Below are 20,797 nucleotides of genomic sequence, written 5' to 3'. Positions count from 1 at the left end.
AAATTCTACTCTCAAATCTTTAACTTTGAGATTCACGTGGCATAATACACATACAAAAAAAATTCAAAGAAGCAGTATTAATCAGTACTAAAAACTGAAAACAATTCAATAATCTATCTGCATTAGAATGGATTGGCTGTGGTCTTAATAAGAATGAGAATGAACTACAAATAATAGCATGACTAATTTTTTTAATAAGTCCAGTAGAAAAAAAATAACACATGCAGTAATGATTCCATCTACATAAAGGCCAAGACCAGGGAAATGCAAACCATATTGTTTATGGATGTATACTTAAGTGGTAAGATTATAAAGAAAAACAAGGAAACTACTTCTATACATGTCAGGATAGTGATTTTCTCTGAAGGAAGAAAAGGCATTTGGGGTTGAAAGCAAGACAAATGGGAAGACAGACAAAGGGTACTCCCTATATGTCAGTAATGTCCATATGTTGACCTGGGGGTAAGTTTACAAGGGTGTTCACTTTACAAATATTTGTTAAAATATATATATGACTTTTATTCAGTTTTTGGTGTGCTATATTTCACAAAATAAAAATATTCAAAGTCCACATGGTTTGGAGGAAAATGAATACATCAATTACTTAAGAAAGAGACTTGTGATTCTGAAAGAAGACTCCTCTAAGAGCCATAAGTGGACATATCACTGAAGAGTTTTTTGACCAGGGAAATATGAGCAGAGAATTTTGACCAGTATCAGACCTGAGCTTCAGGAAAGTTAATCTGGCAGCATCATGGAACAGTCTGAAGGCAAGAGAAATGTAAGACAGAAGACTCAAAACTGAATTACGTCTTTAGAACTGGATAAGTATGAGAGCTCATAGGGAGGTAAACTTCAGCTGGTCAGCAGAGCCAAGAACAGGCTGAGAGAAAAATCAACTCAATCCTGGGTGACTCCTATGGCAGTTCCTATCATTAATTCAAAAACGGGCCACATGAGGTAGGCAGATCTAATCATTTAGGTGACAAATTCCATTTTTCACATAATGATGTTAAGGTACCAGGAAAATGCTAAAATTTCCTGGTGATGTAGTTGTGGACCTGTTAGGTAATAAATTTGAAGGGAGAAAGGGAGAGATTCATTTAGTAAAGAAGACTGAACTATAAATACAGATTTGGGGACCAGCCACATACAGCAAAGAGTGAATCTCAATAGATAAGCCTGAAATTTGACAAAAATTAGGAAAAAGGAGGGAAAAAAAGATGGCAAGATCAGATCCTTGAGGAACAACTAAAGTTAAAGAAGAATAAAGATGAGATAGAAATGGATATAACAGGGAGGTGGTAAAACCAGGAAAATATAATGTAAAGAAGTCAAAAGAGAAAAGTTTCAGAATTTGGCCAACAGCAGGTAAGACGACCTGAAAGAAAGTTACTTTGTTCAATAACTCAACACTTTTTAGTCAACTTTACGAGAGTGCTTTCCTTAGATTGTTCAGGCAGAAGTCAGACTACAACTGGTTGTGGAATTTCTGAATGCCTCTAGATTAAAGCAAAGGACTCAAACATGGTTCTTATAAGATTTTCGGTAATAAAAAAAGGTGAACTGAAGGATAATAAAAACAAAAGAAAGGCAATGAGGATTTTAGACAGATAGGAAAACTACAATGAAAAAAAAATTAAAGCAACAAGTATTTGGTCAGAAAAAAAAAAATGAACAATCTTCCAGAAGTTGGAAGATACAAGTGCAGGAAGTAGTCTTTGAAAGGAGGAAGAACACATCTTTTTCAGAAGCAGAAGAAGCAAAACTTTGGACATTAAGTGTGCAGCATGAAAGGAAAACTCAGAAACAAAAGCACTAATAAAAGTATTTTCACTTCTAATGCCTCATGATGGAATATAGTCATTAAAAGGATTAACTCCCCAAATAAAGAATAGAGCAGATATTTGTAGGAAAAGATGCAAGGTCAACAAGGTAATAGTAAATCTATTCCTTCTGGGTAAAAGCAACTATTTTCTCACATGGTTGGCATATGGGCAAGCATCGCCATCTATCTATAGATGGTAGAAGTAGGGGTAAAATAGCTTCCAACAGGAACTTTCCAGAAAACTCTCAAAAAAAGGTTCATCATTTCAGGGCTCATAGTAGACAGTGTTCTTGCATTTTGTTTTGTTCTGTTTTGTTTTGACTATGGTTTGTGATGCACTATTCATGTCGCTCTCTGTCATCTGTAGTCAGTGAGTATGGTTGTGTTCAAGGGTGGACCTTGAGGGAAAAGCAAAGTGCTTGAGGACAGAGTAGGGTACATGAGAGTGGGTCAGTTGTGGATTGTGTTGCAAAGATTCTAAAATATAAAAGAAAGCAAAAACAGGAAAGTCATCCAATTCATCCTTCTCAGTATATGCATGAGGGGTGGGAGGGGTGGGAATGAGAGCAGAGAAGCTGACTTAAAGAAAAGCAATGTGGGAAATATAGGGCCATCAACCCACAGTCCAGTGTACTTAATGCCATACCATATTGCCATGGAAAATCAAAGTTCTCTGGAGCCCAATTCTTGATGAGTTATGTAATTGCATGCAGAGGAATGAAATCCTAGCATGAGCAGTGAAATAAGTACTTCCATTCTTTCAAATGTATGTTAAGGACCTTTGCTTATCTTTCCTCTGGTCTTGGCCAGATTCTGCTAAAGGAAGAAAAAGAAATGCATGCAGTATTTCTTTTTAAAATTCTAAAACAAATTAGAAGGGATAAAGGGATAAATTTAGAATAAAAATTTGTAGTAAAGAATTTTATACTGAGCGGGTATTTTAAAAACTATTTACAATAGTTTTATAATTTCTAAATTTGACCAAGAGCTCATTTAGTGTGCAGTAAGTTAATCCTAGAACTATGAAAATAAATGTACTTATTTGGTCACAAAATTTATAAAGTATGGGAAAATTTTAAATCTCTTGATAACAACAAATCACATTATTAAGCTGCTTTGAAAATGAAAAGAAGCTTAAACGTAGCTTGAAGACAAGATTAAAAGGGCAGAAAAACACTTCATTTGTCTTCTACCACATTTTAATCATACCAAAGAAGAGTGAAATCTGTTAAAATGTATAAAATTGCCCAATGAGAAGCTAACCAATTTATAAAACTGAGGAAGCCATGGCAAATGTCTTTTTGTAAAGCTATAGTACTAGTTTTTAAATAATCAGTTTCTGGTTTCAGTTATCTCCTAATTTGCAGAGCAGAAATCTGAATATATACGCTAGTAAAAATAATAATTAGACAAGTTCCATTTTCATAAAGTTATTCATTTTAGATTTGAAAGTAAATTGTTGTCAAAAATAATTTGAAGGCAGCTGTTTCCAATTACACTTATTTTGACAACTGAAAATGAATAAACAAACCGAAAATAGCTTTAATATTTTGATCAATATAGCTCCTTAATACTAAATAAAATAATGAAGCTTTATATGAGTATACAATTTAAGAAATACATTTGAATATTTTAAAATGATTTTCTTCAGTTCTTAGAAATTCATTTTTACAAAACTGGTATATGATAGACAAAATATATTTTTTTAAACATAAGAATTTGAAGAAGTAATCCCTAGTTTATAAGTCAAATATTCAAATAAACTCCACATAAGCTTCATAAAAAAGTTTCCACTATTTTTTTTTAGCTTCACTCAGACCCAAAGGATCAACATTTAAAAAGGCAAACTGCTATTGATGAAGGATTTCACCATACTTGATATTTGAAGAATAAGTAAATAAAATAATATAAATGTGACTCAGATCTTATAGATTTTCCATTGTATCAAATGAAGATTCCTACTCTCATTCTTTAAAACAAAATAAAACTTTATCAGAACTTCAACTTTTTTACTTTATATTTAGAAGGAAAGATTTTTTTTCTTCCAAAACAAAGACATAAATAATGAAGATGAGGTGAAATATGAGCAAGAGAATATGTTGCCAAGCATAAAACAGACTTAGAATAATATAGCAAAAATAACACAGGAATCTGGATTTTTATTTTCTTTTTTATTTTATAATCAGTCAATTCCAGGTTTAATGAAATCCACATTCCTCCACTGACACATTTTTTAAGAAGTCAGATTTACTAATGCCCAATGTACACAATATATACTCTTTTAAAGAATATAGTTTACGAAATTGGCCAAATATACAAACTGTATAACCTAGATGCCAATCAAAATACAGAATATCATCAACATCCAAAAATGTTCCCTAGTTCCATTTTGCAAATATTCTCTTTCCCTCAAAACTAGCTCTTGCCTAAACTAAAATCTGATTCTGTTCTCCTAAGTTTTTCTCTTTCCAGATTTTCATAAATGCAATCAGTTTATGTTGTATTCTGTCTTAATTATTGCAGCTTTAGAATGACTACTGAAATCAAATAGTATGAGTCATCTTTATTGTTTTAGTTTAAAATTATTTTGCTTCTTCTAGTTTTTTTACTTTCCAAAATAAATTTATGAATTTCTATCATAAAAAAGTGCACTTGAGAAATTAATGTAGTTTGAATGCAATCTTTAGATCAATTTAAGAGAATTTAGGTCTTTTAATTAATAAAGAGTATATCTGCTCATGAACTTAAATTGTCGTTAATTTCTCTTATCAATTTTTGATGATTTCAGCATAAAGATCTTAAGCTCACTTTATTAGCTTCATCACTAAGGATTTTAGGATTTTTTATGCTATTGTAAACATTTTCAATTTCAATTTCAAACTTTTAAAATGAGTGTTTTCTTAAATTTTGCACCCTAGTTGCCTCTATTAGAAGAAAAGGTAGGCCCAAATCTCCATTATGTGAGATTAGGCCCCAACTTCCTCAATAAGACTCCTATAGCACCAGAATTAATATCAAGATTCAATAAGTGGGATGGATTCAAACTAAAAAGCTTCTTCTCAGCAAAAGAAACAATCAGTGAGATGAATAGAGAACCTACTAATTGGGAACAAATTATTACCACATACATGTCAGATAGAGCACTAATCTCTTCATAAATAACTCAAAAATCTTAACACCAAAAAAAAAATAAATCAATAGATCAGCCAAGGAACTGAACAGACATTTCTCAGAAGAGTATACACAATCAATCAACAAATATATGAAAAACTGTTCAACATCTCTAGCAATTAGAGAAATGCAAATCAAAACTAAGCTCTAAGATTTCATCTCACTCCAGTCAGAATGGCAGCTATTAAGAATACAAACAACAATATGTGTTGGCAAGGATGTAGAGAAAAAGGTACACTCATACACTGCTGGTGGGACTACAAATTGGTTCGGCCAATTTGGAAAGCAGTTTGGAGAATCCTTGGAAAACTGGGAACATAACCATCATTTGACCCAGCTATCCCACTCCTCCATCTATACCCAAAGGACTTACAAACAGCATACTATAGAGAGACAGCCACATCAATGCTTATAGCAGCGCAATTCACAACAGTTAAACTGGAAACCAACCTAGATGCCCTTCAGTAGATGAATGGATAAAGAAAATGTGGTATATATATACAATGGAATATTATTCAGCAATAAAAGAAAATAAAATCATGGCATTTACAGGTAAATGGATGATGCTGGAGAATATAATGCTAAATGAAATTAGCCAATCCCAAAAAAACAAATGCCAAATAATTTTTCTGATTTAAGGATGTTGATCCATAATATGCTAATGTCCACTAATTTGTCATATTAAAAGAGTTTCTTTGGGGATAAGGAATTTTCTAAAATATTTCTGTTATTAAATAATGAAATATTATATTTATGCTAATTGTTGTCCAGAAAGTTAACCACTATATGTTGCTGGGAACAGATATATATATAAGGAAAGGTGACACTAAACTATTTTAGGTCAGTGCACATCCATCCTAATCATAGATAATAAGGTTGAAGAAAAGATTCAAAGCATTGGTGTTGCCTAAAAGCAAATCTGTGGGGGTTCTGAGGGTACAGTACTTAAACAAAGCCCCGTGGGACTGGCTACATTGTACAAAATAGCTAGGAGAGCAGAGGGCCAAAGAGCATTTTGCTACTTCACCATTAGATCTCCTAAATACATTCCATTGCCAAAGAAAGATTCATTCATAGTATAATAGTATTGTTGAATGGCCCAGAGGAAAGCAACCTGTAATAAGATAGTAAAATTTATATTTGGATAAGGGAACTGTTTCTTCTAAATTTGTGCCCTGCCTTCAAGTACTAATTCTACTTATGCCTACTTCCTTTTCTGTCTTGTCTGGCAGCCGGTGAGGCATAAAACATAGGACCAGTCAGGACCATTCCTCTTTAACATGAAACAATCAGGCCCAGGGCAGGAGGGAGCCAAGAGTAACCACCTTTGTGTATTTCTAAAATGAAAAGCCATGACTTCCCTTATATAAAAAGTGTCAAGCCATCTCATGAACTAACATGAGGATCAAACCAGATGATTTGCCTGTTAAAAGATTACCCTATTTTTCCTAAGGGGAGAACATTTTAAAAAGCACCCTACTTAGTTTAATAACTATAATCTAAGTTTTACCTTGAAAAAAAAACAAGTAAATATTTCACACCAAAAAAATCATAATTTACTTGAATGGAAGGGAAGGGAGGAATAGGAAAGGAAAAGAGAAATTAATTGGAGTTTGTATGATGCATAAGTAATTTGAACTCTGGATATGTTCATGGATCTTTATCATTAGTAATAGTTCTGCTATTCTGGGAAAGATCAGATGAAGCTGGGGTTGAAAACAACTCAGGACTGACCAGAGATTTAAGCACTAATTTCAACACGGGTGGGGGATAGGATTCACAAATACTGGAAAGCTTTGCTTTCCTCACCCTGTGTCCTGGAACCGCCAGATCCGAAGTTGGCAACTCTAGATTAAACATCATGACAGCTGGGATGAGGAAACTCTTCACAGAAGGGCCACCCCAAAACTCAGGAATGAATAAATGCTAGCGGAATAAACACAAGGAAATCCATCAGGAAAAAAACGTATCTGGCCACTGGGTGGATAATCAGCTTTGTTTCAGACTTGCTACACGCCGAATTTTTTTTTCCTTTAAGATATTTTTCCCTGTTCACAAAGTTGTCTGTTTTTATGAATTCACCCAACTGTCACAGAAACTTAAATTGTAAGGATATATTCCTCCTACGGCCTTCTTTTGAGAGGGGGAAAACAAGCCTAATCCCCTGATCTAGGCTTAAAAACATTGCCTAACAAGAGTCACTTCATAATATGAAAGAAATAGTGAATAATTTCTTCTCTTTAAAAGCAGGATTTTTTCCCTGCAATATCACCCTGAAGGGCATGTAAGATTATTGTTAAGCCCTGGGATGTCCCTTGGAATAAGCACAATAGCTACCCTCCCACCACTTCTGTTTGCCTTAGTTTACTTAACTCCTTCCTCTTGATTCCTCAACATCTGAAGTTGCAGCATCTTTTCCCCCAACATTATGTATGGCTTTTTTAACTATATAAAAACTATTTCTACACAAAAATTGTGCACTAACTTTGACCCCAAATGTTTACACCTTGGGATGCACATTTATTGGCCCCTTTCCCGCCTTCTCATGACCTCATATGACCTTCATGTGGTGTGAAAACTGAGGGAATTTTAAAAAACCACAGCAAAGTGGGGACTAATCCATGAATAGGTGGTCAGGAGACCCTGGAAAATAATATCTCATCAAACAAGGATCAAAATCAAGTACAGAAAAAGGGTCCAAACAGGCAACAAAATATCCTTAACTGAGCCATTTAACCTTAAAAAAGCAGTCCAGAAAAAGCAAAGCTTTTATATATAATTTGTACCTTTCTCTCCCAAAATAATGTTGAAACAAGGGCCCAAATCAAGGGCAGAAAAGAGAATTCAATAAGCAGCAAAAATATCAGCCCCTTAGCTGAGATTTTTAACATTACAGAGTAATCAAGAAAAACAAACTTTTATATATAGTTTGTGCTCTCCCCACATTGAACAATGAATCTTCTAAATAAATACAGAAGAAAATACTGGATGTATTGAATTTAAGTTGTCATATGGGTGGGTATGTTTCTTTCTTCTAAGGAAGAAACAAGAGTTCAAGCACAATAGATAGCATTTGGGTTAAACTTTTTTAAAATTAACTTTAAGGGAACAAATCACTGGTATATGGCACCAAAAGATCTCCACTGGAAACTCTGAAGAACCTAAGCTAGTTATTGGACAGGGCTTCCTGGAAAAACTAGGTGAGAGTTTATTTAAGCCAGGGAAAGGCTATGTAAAGTACTTGAGCACTACTTGGCAGTTAGGCATATTCTGGATGTGAATTCTGCTTCACCATATCAGCAATCTCAGGCAAGTTCACCTCTCTAAGCCCCAATTTCTCAGCTCTAAAAATGGAAGTAACACTGACCTCCTCCACAAGGTTATTATGAGAAGTAAATGAAATATTGTATCTAATTTCTGGCACATGAAAAGCAATAAATAGTAATAATAGCTAAAGATAACTACACTATATCTAGTGATTACTAAGTACTAGGCACAATTTATGGGTATTCTTAATCTTCACAGCAATCCTATGAATTACATGCTATTAGTAGACATATTTCACAGATGAGGAAATGGAAGTGAAGTAATTTGCCTGTGCCCTATAGGTTAGGAAGAAGAGATAGGAGTCAAATCCACATATTCTCACTCATCATAAAAATTATAGCTACTCTGCTACAACTACTACTATTGCTACTACTATTCGTTACTCATTAATACACCCCAAGTACCTAGCCCAGGCCTAGCTTAGTAAGCATTCCACAAACATTTCTTTCTTTCTTTGTTATTTTTTTGTAGTTATATATGGACAGAATGCCTTAATTTTATTTGTTTATTTTTATATTGTGCTAAGGATCGAACCCAGTATTAGGCAAGCACTCTGCCACTGAGTTCAGCCCCTATAAATACTCCTTGAATTTAATTTAATCCCTCAACATTTCTTACCAGAGAATCAAGCAGTGAACAGTCCAGTCAACCAAATAAATTGTATTAATGCTCACAATACCAAAAAGCACGATTTTCTTTTTGATTAGATTTGTTCTTATTAATTTGGATGAACTGAATGGGAATTTGGGTAGACAGTATACACTCTGATATTCATGGGTATCAAAGAAAACTACAGACCAATATCATTTATGAACATAGATAGAAAAAGCCACCACAAAATATTAGCAAACCAAAGCCAGCAACATATAAAAAGAATTAGACACTGTGACCAAGGAGGATTTATCCCAGGATTGCAATGTTGTTTAACAGCTGAAAAATCAATGTGATAATCATGAATGGTATCCAAGATATGACATATACCATTTTGTCATTTTACTAAGAAGCAAATTTGAACCACACAATTGGAGACTGGTATGTGAGAGCCAATCATAAAAATGAGACCCGTGTTTGCACCAGAAGAGAGCCCAATGAGAAGGCAGATTTGTCCTTCATATGGATCATTCGTTATCTTTGTAACAAATCCAAGAAAGTAATGGAGGGAAAGTTTTCTTGGGCCTCAAAAGTCAGCCAATAAACAGTAGTATTCACAAATTTAGGAATTCACAAAAAGACTTGGGGAAAAATTCTTAACAAACATCAAGGGTAAACCATAGAAAATATGATAACTGTGAAAACGTTGATCAAATCAAAGCCACCCAGCTGAAGAACCAAATAAATTATTTTAAAATTGGCAAAAGCTGAGCATGGCAGCACATGCCTGTAATCTCAGTTACTCAGGAGGCTGAGGCAGAAAGATTATGAGTTCAAGACCAGCCTGGGAACATAGAGACCCATTTCAAAAAAAAAAAGTCAGCAGAAAGTTCTAGTGCAAACTTTAGAAATCCTGTTCATCTTTATCTCATAATCTTTCTAAGTTGTGATATAGTCATGATTTCGTGTTTAATTATCTTCAAAAACGTTTTTAAGAGCTGTTACAACATTTTTGCATTTTCCAAAACAGTACAAGTAATCAGATATCAAACCTACTATAATAAAAGGAATTCCAATGTGTGGGCAGAAAATATTAAAGTGTTTTGCATTGTAACATTAACTTAACCACATTACAGAGTAAATATTATGTTCTTTTCACATCATAAGAGTAAACTAATGGCTCAGAAGCAACATGTGTGATCTGACTAAATTAGTGTTACTATGGAAATGTGAAATTTTCAATTTCCTGACCCTTAAGGTTGATTTCAACACTGCAATGTGCAGAGTTTTCCATTTTGCCACTATGACTATTACAACAGAAATGCATGTTGCAAATCAAAGTTATTAAGGAGTCTAAAAACCAGGAAATGAAAGTAGGAAAAACTATATTCTTCTCTTAAAAATTTCATCTATGGTTCATTCCATAACCCAAGTCCTCATCTGGCTTGTCTTTATTTTTCCCAACTGTTTGCTGGCAGATTCACAAACTCAAAATAAATAGAATTTTTCCACTATCTAATTCTGAATTTGGCAGGGAACCTCAATGATGAATCTATTCCTACCTCAAAAAATGTTTTCTTTCATACATTTTACCCACCCATACTCAATTCTGTAGACTAGAGAAATAACACAACTTTATTGGTGGGAGGTATTTCCATCATGTTTCTCAGGAATAAGTCAAGTGCAAATTAAGTCTTAATATCTGAAATTTCAAAGAGAAATAAAGTTTTTCTACCATGTTGCATCCTGGATTTCTTCCAGACCATCCAAGGAGAAATACCAAAGTTTTATCACTATGAAGAGGAGGTTCCTTCATATTCTGAATTAGCAACTCCTCCCACCCCCGACAGCAGCAGATGGTACTCTAGACTCACAACTTCTCTTACCCCACAACCTGGTTCTCTTTTAAAGTACTAATACTTCACAGTTCACACAAACTTTTAATCAGCTAACTTGCATAAAACTTATCATAATAAAACAATTTAAGCAATCTTTTCTTTATTATTTCCTTTACTACACACAGGAAAATGAAGCATTATTGTTATCCAAAAAATGCTTTCCCTAGTAATTCCTTTCTTACTTTTGCTACTTAAACTTAGTCCCAGTTACTCTCTACCTACAAAGTTCACCTTTTATGACAAACGTTTTCTAAAGAGTCTTAAAAGCTTACTCATTCTAGTTTGGAATTAATGCCAAGGAAGTGCTACAACATGAACCACCCTGTTTGTTCCCTGTAGGTGCCTAGAAACAACTTATAATAATTTCTATTTGGAAAGACAGAGGCCTGGGTTAAACATGGACTTTTACTGTGGAATCTGTTAGCATTGCTTTTTCAAGCATCACTTTCAGTTTATGTGAGGAAACTTGTCCCCAGGACATTCTTTTAAGGGGATTTATGGATTTTATACTGCATAGTGCTTCCAAATTAAGTTTTCCAGAGAAATTTTGATCATGTCACTACCCTACTCAAAAAACCTTCGATGATTTTCTTTCTCCATTGCCTACAGACTAAAGTTCCAAATGCCCTCCCAATCTGGCAGCAATTAATGGCTGACATCTCACTTTCTGTCCTCTCTACCCAGATTCTCTCTCTTACAGAGAAATCTGTTCTAACTATCCTGTAGGGAATATCCTATCCAGGAGGATATGGTATTTGTTGAGGACCAGGAAAAACTATGTATAGTATTCCAGTCTGTCTTTTTCCAGCAAGAGTTTTATTGACATTATCTTGTTCTTTCTCTACAATTTTACACTGGTTGTGGTAGAAATGGACTCATTAAAATCAGTAGACTGTAAAGAGTTGAACCCAAACCTAATGGGGAGGAAGAGACAATACCCAGAGATCCTGGACTTGAGCTTGAATTCAATTTTGGATCATCTCCCTTTACAGAGGGGTTACAACTGCCAGGAAAGTATTTGGGTAGCTGGGTGTATATTCACAGACACTGTGTAGTCTAAGATAGACTGTAGAGGGCTCAACATATTATCCACCCCCTTCTGTAGATCAACTTTGCTGTTTGAGTAGCAGTAATGCACATCTCTAGCTCTAGGTATATTCTAAGTTGTCCAGGCAGTCATTGTTAGCCTATCCCGCTTCCAACAGATATTGGCTCATAACCAAGACCTAAGTGATTCAGGATCTGCTATACTCCAAGTCACTGTGGTTTAAGGATCACATAATCTCAGAGAAAAATCTGGGATCTTTTGTTCAATGGTGAAAAGAAGCTCCTTCTGTTTATAAGCAAGGAATCACATAGGCCAGGTGTGATAGCCTACCTCCAAAAGGCCCCCAATGATTCCAGCCCCTGATGTTTATACCTTTGAATAATTCCTTCTTTATAAAGTACCAGCAGTGGCAGGATTGGTCCATATGATCAACAAAATAGGGCAGAAGTGATCATATGTCACTTTCTGAGATTACATTATAACATATTAGGCTATCTTGCTCCTTTTCTTTCTCATCATTTGCTCTGGGAGAACCTAGCAGTCATGTCACAAGAAATTATACAGAGTCTCTGGTTTAATCCCTAGATCCTTGATCCATTTTGAGTTAACTTTTGTGCATGGTGAGAGATAGGGATTCAATTTCATTTTGTTGCATATGGATTTCCAGTTTTCCCAGCACCATTTGTTGAAGAAAAAGTAGGCCCTAATCTCCATCACCTGGGGCTAGGCTCCAACTTCCTTAAAAAGACGCCTATAGTACAAGAATTAAAACCAAGAATCAACAAATGGCATGGATTCAAACTAAAAAGTTTTTTCTCAGCAAAAGAAATAATATGTGAGGTGAATAGGGGGCCTACATCCTGGGAACAAATTTTTACCCCTCATACATCAGATAGAGCTCTTATCTCTATGGTATATAAAGAGCTCAACAAGATAAGCACCAAAAAAAAAAAAAATGATCCAATCAATAAATGGGCCAAGGACTGAAAAGACACTTGTCAGAAGAGGATATACAATCAATCAACAAATATACGAAAAAATGCTCATCATCTCTAGCAATCAGAAAAATGCAAATTAAAACTACTCTAAGATACCATCTCACTCCAGTAAGAGTGGCAGCCATTATGAAGACAAACAACAACAAGTGCTGGCTAGGGTTTGGGGAAAAAGGTACACTCATACACTGCTGGTGGGACTGCAAATTGGTGCAGCCAATTTGGAAAGCAGTATGGAGATTCCTTGGAAAACTGGGAATGGAATCACCATTTGACCCAGCTATCCCTCTTCTTGGACTATACCCAAAGGACCTAAAAACAGCATATTACAGGGACACAGCCACATCAGTGTTTATAGCAGCACAATTACAATAGCTAAACTGTGGAGCCTAGATGTCCTTCAGTGGATGAATGGATAAAAAAAAATGTGGCATTTATACACAATGGAATATTACTCAGCAATAAAAAAGAATAAGATCATGGCATTTGCAGGGAAATGGATGGCATTAGAGAAGATTATGCTAAGTGAAGTTAGCCAATCCCCCCCGAAAACAAAAACAAATGCCAAATGTCTTCTCTGATATAAGGGGGGGTGACTCAAAATGGGGTTGGGAGGGAGAGGAAGGGAGGAAGATTACCTCTAGATAGGGAATAAGGGTGGGAGGGATAAGGGGAATAGTATGGATGGTGAAAGGAGACCCTCATCACTATACAAAATACATGTATGAAGATGTAAATTTGGTGTCAACATACCTTATATATAATCAGAGATATGATAAATTATGATATAATGGTATATTAAGAATTGTAATGCAAAAATAAATAAATAAATAAATATTTTTTAAAATGAAAGGCACTAAACAACTCATTGAGACCCAATCTCTGAATTTAGGCAGTGGGGCGGGGGGGGGGGGGGAGAAAGAACAGCTTAAATAAATTATAATAACTTAAAGCACTATATCCAGAATATTATCATAGTTTAACAATATGAATTTATTAATGAAACAAAAAAAGAAACTATATAGAAAGGTCCATATGACAAAACTGAAGCCTCTCCTATACCTGCATGAGTTGCTTGGAAGTGGATCCATGGGGTCCAATAAAGTTTCAGATGACCACACTGGGGATGACATCCTGATTACAACCTCTGAAGACCCTGAGACCAAGCCATTCAGCTAAGCCATGCCTCAATTCATGACACACAGAAACAGTGTGAGAATAAGTGCTTGTTGTTTAATCCTCCAAGTTTGGGAGTAACATTTTATGCAGCAATAAATAATGAGTGTATCTGGGGAACCCTCTTGCAACCAAGAAAAAGATCAGACTAAAAGTAAAGAGAGGGCTCTGAGGAGCACAGAAAAACCAGAGCTATAACCCTAACTGATCTACTCCTTCCCACTCTGCCTCTAGTCCTTTTCAGTGGCCCAAACCAATAAATCCCCTTTAATTTTTTTTTAAGATTTTTTAAGATTACTTGCAAAGAAAAGTGGGATGATGCAGAATTTGTTTCAGGGGATCCAATGCTCCCACATGCAACTTCCAAACTGTCCAGATCTCTTCCTGTTTACTCATGTAGCAGCTCTTTATTCTCTGCCCACTTACCCATCTTTGATGGCATCATTTAAGCTTTGTCTTTTCTGACTTACAACCAGTGCAAGAAGATCTCTATGTTATCTAAATTCATACAATACTTGTACTATCGCTTCCAATTCATTTGGCACTTATCCCTGCCCTGTCTCTAGTGAGTATATGTCTATCTAGATTGTATCTTTCTTGAAAGTAGGGGCCTTTCTACGTACTCTAATTCTTATGGTAGTTATTAGAAAAGGCACTCATTAAATATTGCTTGTTTGATTAAATCTATCAGTCTGTCCATCAATACTTGTTATGAATAAGTGAAATTACCTGGCTGGGAAATAACATATATTCATCCTGGTACATAAACTGGCAAAAGGAAAAATCAGAAGAAAATAAAGGATTACCTTTTTTGGTGGCCCATGTTTTCTGAATATCATCACGTTGATATACATTAATGAAGGATTTTAAAGATGTTAACTTGGTTCCTAAAAACATAATCTCATAAAACTTTTTGAATATTTCAAAAGGATGCAAAACTGCCCAGGTAAACTATGATTATTATATGTATTTCACTATGCATATGTTATATCCATTTGTAATAAGGCATATATAAGATTCATTCTAAGCAGCCTAAATTCAGTAGAGCGCAAATATAAAATGCCTTTCTTTCTGGCGTTACTGTCTTAACCCTGATCCACTGAATCTCCCTTCATCTCTTAATGGCAGTTTTGAATTGACTTCATTAGTAAGAAGCCCAGATCCATTTAAAACCTCATTTTCAGTTCCTCTAACCTTGCATGTAGCTCAGGCATTGGAATGAGGGACTGACATGGAGAAGGGGTATGGTCTCCTTTCTTCCCTTTGGATGAGGACTTGTACTAGAGGTAGAGATATAAAGGAACAAGAGTCTCCCTTCAATGCTTTAGTGATGGTCTTCTCTTGGCCAATGCTGTTGACCAGTCTCTGTGTAGCACGCACCCTAACACTGACTCTTCCATCAGGTATCTCTGAGAGTTCTTTAAGGACTCCTGTAGGGTCTCCCCAAGGTAGAGTTTCCTGATAAGGAAATACTAGTTCCCACTGTGCTGTCCTACTGTCCCCATCATTGCTACTCCTGGCATTATGACCACAGCCTCTTGAGTAGGGTACTGGTTGTGAAGGCGATCCCCCACTCATTGTCTTGACAGGGTCACAGTGAGGATGAATGCTGGCAAAGCCACGCTGGTTGGTGGGAAACCGAAACCATGAGACCCTTTTTTATGTAATTGGGACTTTGCATTTTCATGCTTATGTTTCTGACAGGAGGCATGAGTATGTTAAATGCCAAACAAATTAAATTTCAGATAGCTAGAACATAACAGGTAGTTCATGCCTTGGAGGCTGTTCTACTACCCCTCAGCATATCAAGGACAAAGTAGAAGGCTGTTCTTCTATCTCAGTACATTGTGGACAAACCTGATAAAGGACAACAATCATCCTTTGAAAGGTCATGAGAATTTTAGGCACCACATTGATTATATCAACTAGAACCCAAGCCCATATTTCCGGCCTCTTAGAAAACCTAATCAGTATGCTTATTTCACAAAGTTCACAACATACAGTTTCATTTTTGATTAAGGAAAGTTATATTATACACTTAGGAAAGTTAAAACATATAAAGATATATTCTTCTCTTTTTGTAAACCCTTTCTTACTTTACATAGGGATATATGATGAGCATAGTTAATATTGGTGGAAAGTGGATTGATGTTTAGAACTTACTTTCTATTGAGAAATATTATAAAGATATGAGAACTAGTGTACCTTGACTGAGAAACAAAGAAACTCTTTGAGAAAGTAGCTCAACCAGTTTTATGAGAATAAATTTAGGAATTAATTAAAACAGCTTTATAAGACACAGTTTTAGAATAATGTTAGAAATATTATTTTATTTAGATTCTTAAGTTTAGACATTCTTAAGTTTGTAGTTGTATAGGTTTCTGATATGTTTTAAGAATGATTCACAAACTTTAGGATATTTTAAATATAAGATTTAAAGGGACTTTTTTAGATGGGAATTTTAGATTAGAAATAAAGTACAAGTGTACTTTAGGTTAATGATTGGTTAGGAGACTTAGAGTCTGGTTACGTAGTTTGGCATTAGTTAATAAGAAAATAACATATCTTGGGAAAAATAGTAAATCTTGGGAAAATCTGAAAAATGTAAATTAGTGACGTATTTTATTAATGATTCTGTACTTTTAATAATTACATAACTGAAGGTCATATCCTGGAAAAATGTAAATTAATGTTACATTGTTTGTACCCCCAATCATGGTTAAGGAAATGTCATGTCTTGGCAAAGTTTTAAATTATATAATTAATGACGTATTCTGAATCTATAATGATGAGAAAAATTGTAATAAAAGATGACCCAGAGAAAGCTGCATTAGCTCTCTCTCTGGAGATTGCTCCAACGGAACGACTCCTGTCTCATCTTTTCGCCGACGCCACTCATCCTTCAGGACTCCCTGGACCCCGCTAGGGCAGGACCCCGGCATACTGGCAAGTAAACTCAAGTCTAACTACTTTCCCTGGTAGCCTCTCAACCCCTGGGAGACCCACACAGCATTGCCATGCCACAAAGTGGGGATAGAATGCTACTCTGCCTCACTCATCAGCCTCATTATCTCATTTGAATTCTCCATTCCCTTATTTTCATAGGCACTGAAGTCAGATTGGCTGGTTGGATGACTAAGATGTGTCATTCTCCTCTCTAAATCCTAATCTCTGTAGGTGGTCCTTTGGGTAACTCATCTTTGGTTTCAGAGGTAAAACCATGGTAGTTTTCACTAGGTACTGGGGATTGAACCCAGGTCCTCTGGTATGCTAGGCAAATGCTACACCACTGAGCTACATCCCCATCCTGCCTATATGGGATATGAACACTAAATCACATCACAAAGATATTAGCTCTATTTTGGAAACTCCAGAACTTATCATATCTCTTTCCTGTTGAATAAGAGATCTATATCCAAAAACTAAGGTTTTTTTAAATGATCTATTTAATTTACATTCATTGATTAATCTGTCAAAATAATTTTGACAGCATCAACCTATTGAAATTTGAAAGACACACAAATCTAAGTTTGTGTTGTCACAACAGAATTATTTATTGTGATCTTTAAATACACAACTGTAACAAACTCTACAATTTCTACTTTTAAGGAATGAATAGCAGTTGATGTATTTCGGCTACTTAAAACATTCAGACTCATAATTATTTCTAACTTTTAATCTTCAAAATGTGAAATGATCTTGAAAAAAAGAATTTAAAGATGACTATCAGTCAAGCAAATGTCTTTTGAAAGGCTTCTTCCATATATTTATATGGCCCTTTACCAGGTGAAAAGAGTGTTCCTATGTATTATTTTATTCGATATGTGATGTTCTCTGTGACAGAAGCAAAGCAAATAAAGAAAATGAGGCTCCATGACAGCCAGAGACTTGCTGAATATCCGAGTAACTGGCAGAGCAAAAAGGAAAATATGGATCTCCTGGTTTGCTGAAGTCCTTCCATCCTGGGAAGCTGCTTCAGAAATCCATGGAGTTATCAGAAATCCTGAGGGAACTTCTCATCTATGCCCCTGTCATCAATCAGTTAAAATCAGCCATTTAAAATGATACTACAATATTTTTTTCATTTACCTGGATATGGTGGCCCATGCCTATGATCCCAGATACTCAAGAGGCTGAGGCAAGAGAGTTCCAAGTTTGAGACCAGCCTCTGTGACTTAGCAGGACACTGATTCAAAACAAAAAATAAAAAGGGCTGGGTGATGTAGTTCTGAGGTAAAGTGTTCCTGGAGTCAATCCCCAATACCAGAAAGAAAATAGAGATTTTCTTTTTTCATTTATTTACTTGCTCTTTCAGAAAGTATGTGCTGAGGATATACTGTGTGTGAAGCATTGTGCCGGTACCTGGCATGCAGTTATGGGTAAGCTAGACAAGGATCCTACTCTCCTGGAATTTACAGTTCAATTGTGGAGACAGATACTACTCACATAATTACAAAAGTAAATATAGTCACCAGCTGTGATGAACACTCTAGAATGAGAGCAGCATGCTTTGAAAATTGCCTAATAGGGAGACATCACCTTATCTGAAACATCAGAGATGGGTGGGATAGGAGGAAGGGGTAGGGAAGACAAAGTATCCCAAGCCAGAAAGAGACCAGCCAGTCAAGAGAATCACATAAACCACAGTCCTGAAGCAAGAAGGAAAAGTGAATATATTCTATGATAGCAATTTTATTTAAGCAAAGGGGAAAAGGTCTAGCAAGAAATACACGAAAATGTTAATGATGCTGTCTTCCAGGGAGAGACTGGTAATGTTTTCTCATTTATGCTTTATTTATTTAATGTTCCAAATTTTCTACAAAGAAAAATATAAGCTCTGTAATCTGGTGGAGAGGGTCAAAATAGAAAATGAGACCCAGAAGGCCCGTGTGTGAGGAATGGAGAAGTTGAACCCTCTCCCAGTCACTTCAGAAGTACAGGAGCTGGAGTTTGAATCTAGAAGCCAACAGTGAAAGAACATACATAATTGACTTTGACCCTTTAAAAGGGCCCTGAGGGCTGGGGATGTGGCTCAAGTGGTAGTGCACTCACCTGGCGTGCATGCGTGCGGCCAGGGTTCAATCCTCAGCACCACATACAAACAAAGATGTTGTGTCCGCCGAAAACTAAAAAATAAATATTAAAAAATATTCTCTCTCTCTCTCTCTCTCTCTCTCTCTCTCTCTCTCTAAAAAAAAAGAGGGCCCTGAGTATTCAAATGCATAAACCTGTGAAAGAAAAGGAACTAATATACATTGATCTCTATGATTTGCCAAGCACTATCCCACACTCTTTGCCTAGAACATACAGATAATGGTGCCCCATTGGCACCAATTTCCCTCTGTGTTTCTTTCACTCACACTGACCCAATGAGATGGATATCATAACCTCCGTTAACAAATGAAAAAGAAAGTGGAATTTAAGGAGAAGTCAAGTAATTTGCTCAAAGTCAGACACTATTAAGTGGGAGAGCTGGGATTAAAATTTAAAGGTCCAGCTGACTCCAAAGGAGTTCTTAGAACTCCTGTCATCTAGGTAAATGTGATGAAGAGTATTTACATTTAAAAATTTTCCATAATAATTGGAAAGAAGATAGGATTGTGCTGATAAGATGGTTCGAGGCCTATACAGAGCAGTTTTTTTTTGTTTTGTTTTTTTTTTGTTGTTTTTTGTTGTTGTTGTTTGGTACTGGGGATTGAACTCAGGGGCACTAAACCACTCAGCCACATCCCCAGTCCTATTTTGTATTTTATTTAGAGACAGGGTCTCACTAAGTTGCTTAGCACCTTGCTATTGTTGAGGCTAGCTTTGAACTTGCAATCCTTCTGCCTCAGCCTCCCAAACCACTGGGATTACAGGCATGTGCCCACTGCATCCAGCAAGAACACAGTATTTTTAAAAATTTTATATTTGTTCTTTTTATATATACTCAACAATAGGATGTATTCTGACATATTATACATACATGGAGCATAACTTATTCCAATTAAGATTGCACTCTTGCAGTTGTATATGATGTGGAGTTTCACTGGTCATGTATCCATATATGAACATAGGAAAGTTATTCCAGATTCATTCTTCTGTCTTTCCTATTCCCATCCCCTCACCCTTCCCTTCATTCCCCTTTGTCTAATCCAAAGTACTTCTGTTCTTCCCTGCATTACCTCCAAAACATTTAAAGAACTAAAAATACTTAACACCAAAAAAAAAAAAAGAAATCTCCCCCCCCCCCATTCTCCTTCACCATTGTGTGTTAGCATCTGCATATCAGAGAGAACATTTGATCTTTGGTGTTGGGGGATTAGCTTATTTCACTTAGCATTATAGTCTCCAGTTCCATCCATTTATCAGCAAATACCATAATTTCATTTTTTATGGCTGATTAATAGTCCATTGTGTGTGTGTGTGTGTATATATATACATACATATATTATTTATCCATTCATATGTTCAAAGGCACCTAGGTTGGATTCATAGTTTAGCTATTGTGAATTGAGCTGCTATAAACATTGATGGGGCTGTGTCACTGCAATATGCTGACTTTAAGTCCTTTGGATATATGCCAAGGAGTGGGGATAACTGGGTCAAATGGTGGTTCCATTCCAAGTTTTCTGAGCAATCTCCAAACTGCTTTCCAGAGTGGTTACAACAATTTGCAATCTTACCAGCAATGTATGAGTATACCTTTTCCCCCACATCCTTGCCAACATTTATTGTTACTTGTAATCTTGATAATTGATTGCCATTCTGACTGGAGTGAGAT

The 20,797-nt window shown here is 35.7% G+C and overlaps 1 non-coding gene across 1 annotated transcript; it reads right to left on the bottom strand.

Moving 5' to 3' along the window:
• Positions 1-3,637: 3,637 nt before the first annotated feature.
• Positions 3,638-3,710, bottom strand: LOC114092077 (small nucleolar RNA SNORD56). The gene has a single exon (XR_003582615.1). It is a non-coding gene; the product is annotated as a small nucleolar RNA SNORD56 (small nucleolar RNA).
• Positions 3,711-20,797: the final 17,087 nt, after the last annotated feature.

Source organism: Marmota flaviventris, chromosome 14 (genome assembly GCF_047511675.1).
Source record: "Marmota flaviventris isolate mMarFla1 chromosome 14, mMarFla1.hap1, whole genome shotgun sequence".
Classification (NCBI taxonomy): domain Eukaryota; kingdom Metazoa; phylum Chordata; class Mammalia; order Rodentia; family Sciuridae; genus Marmota; species Marmota flaviventris.
Note: the sequence above shows the minus strand (reverse complement) of the source record. Positions and strands in the feature narration are given on the sequence as shown.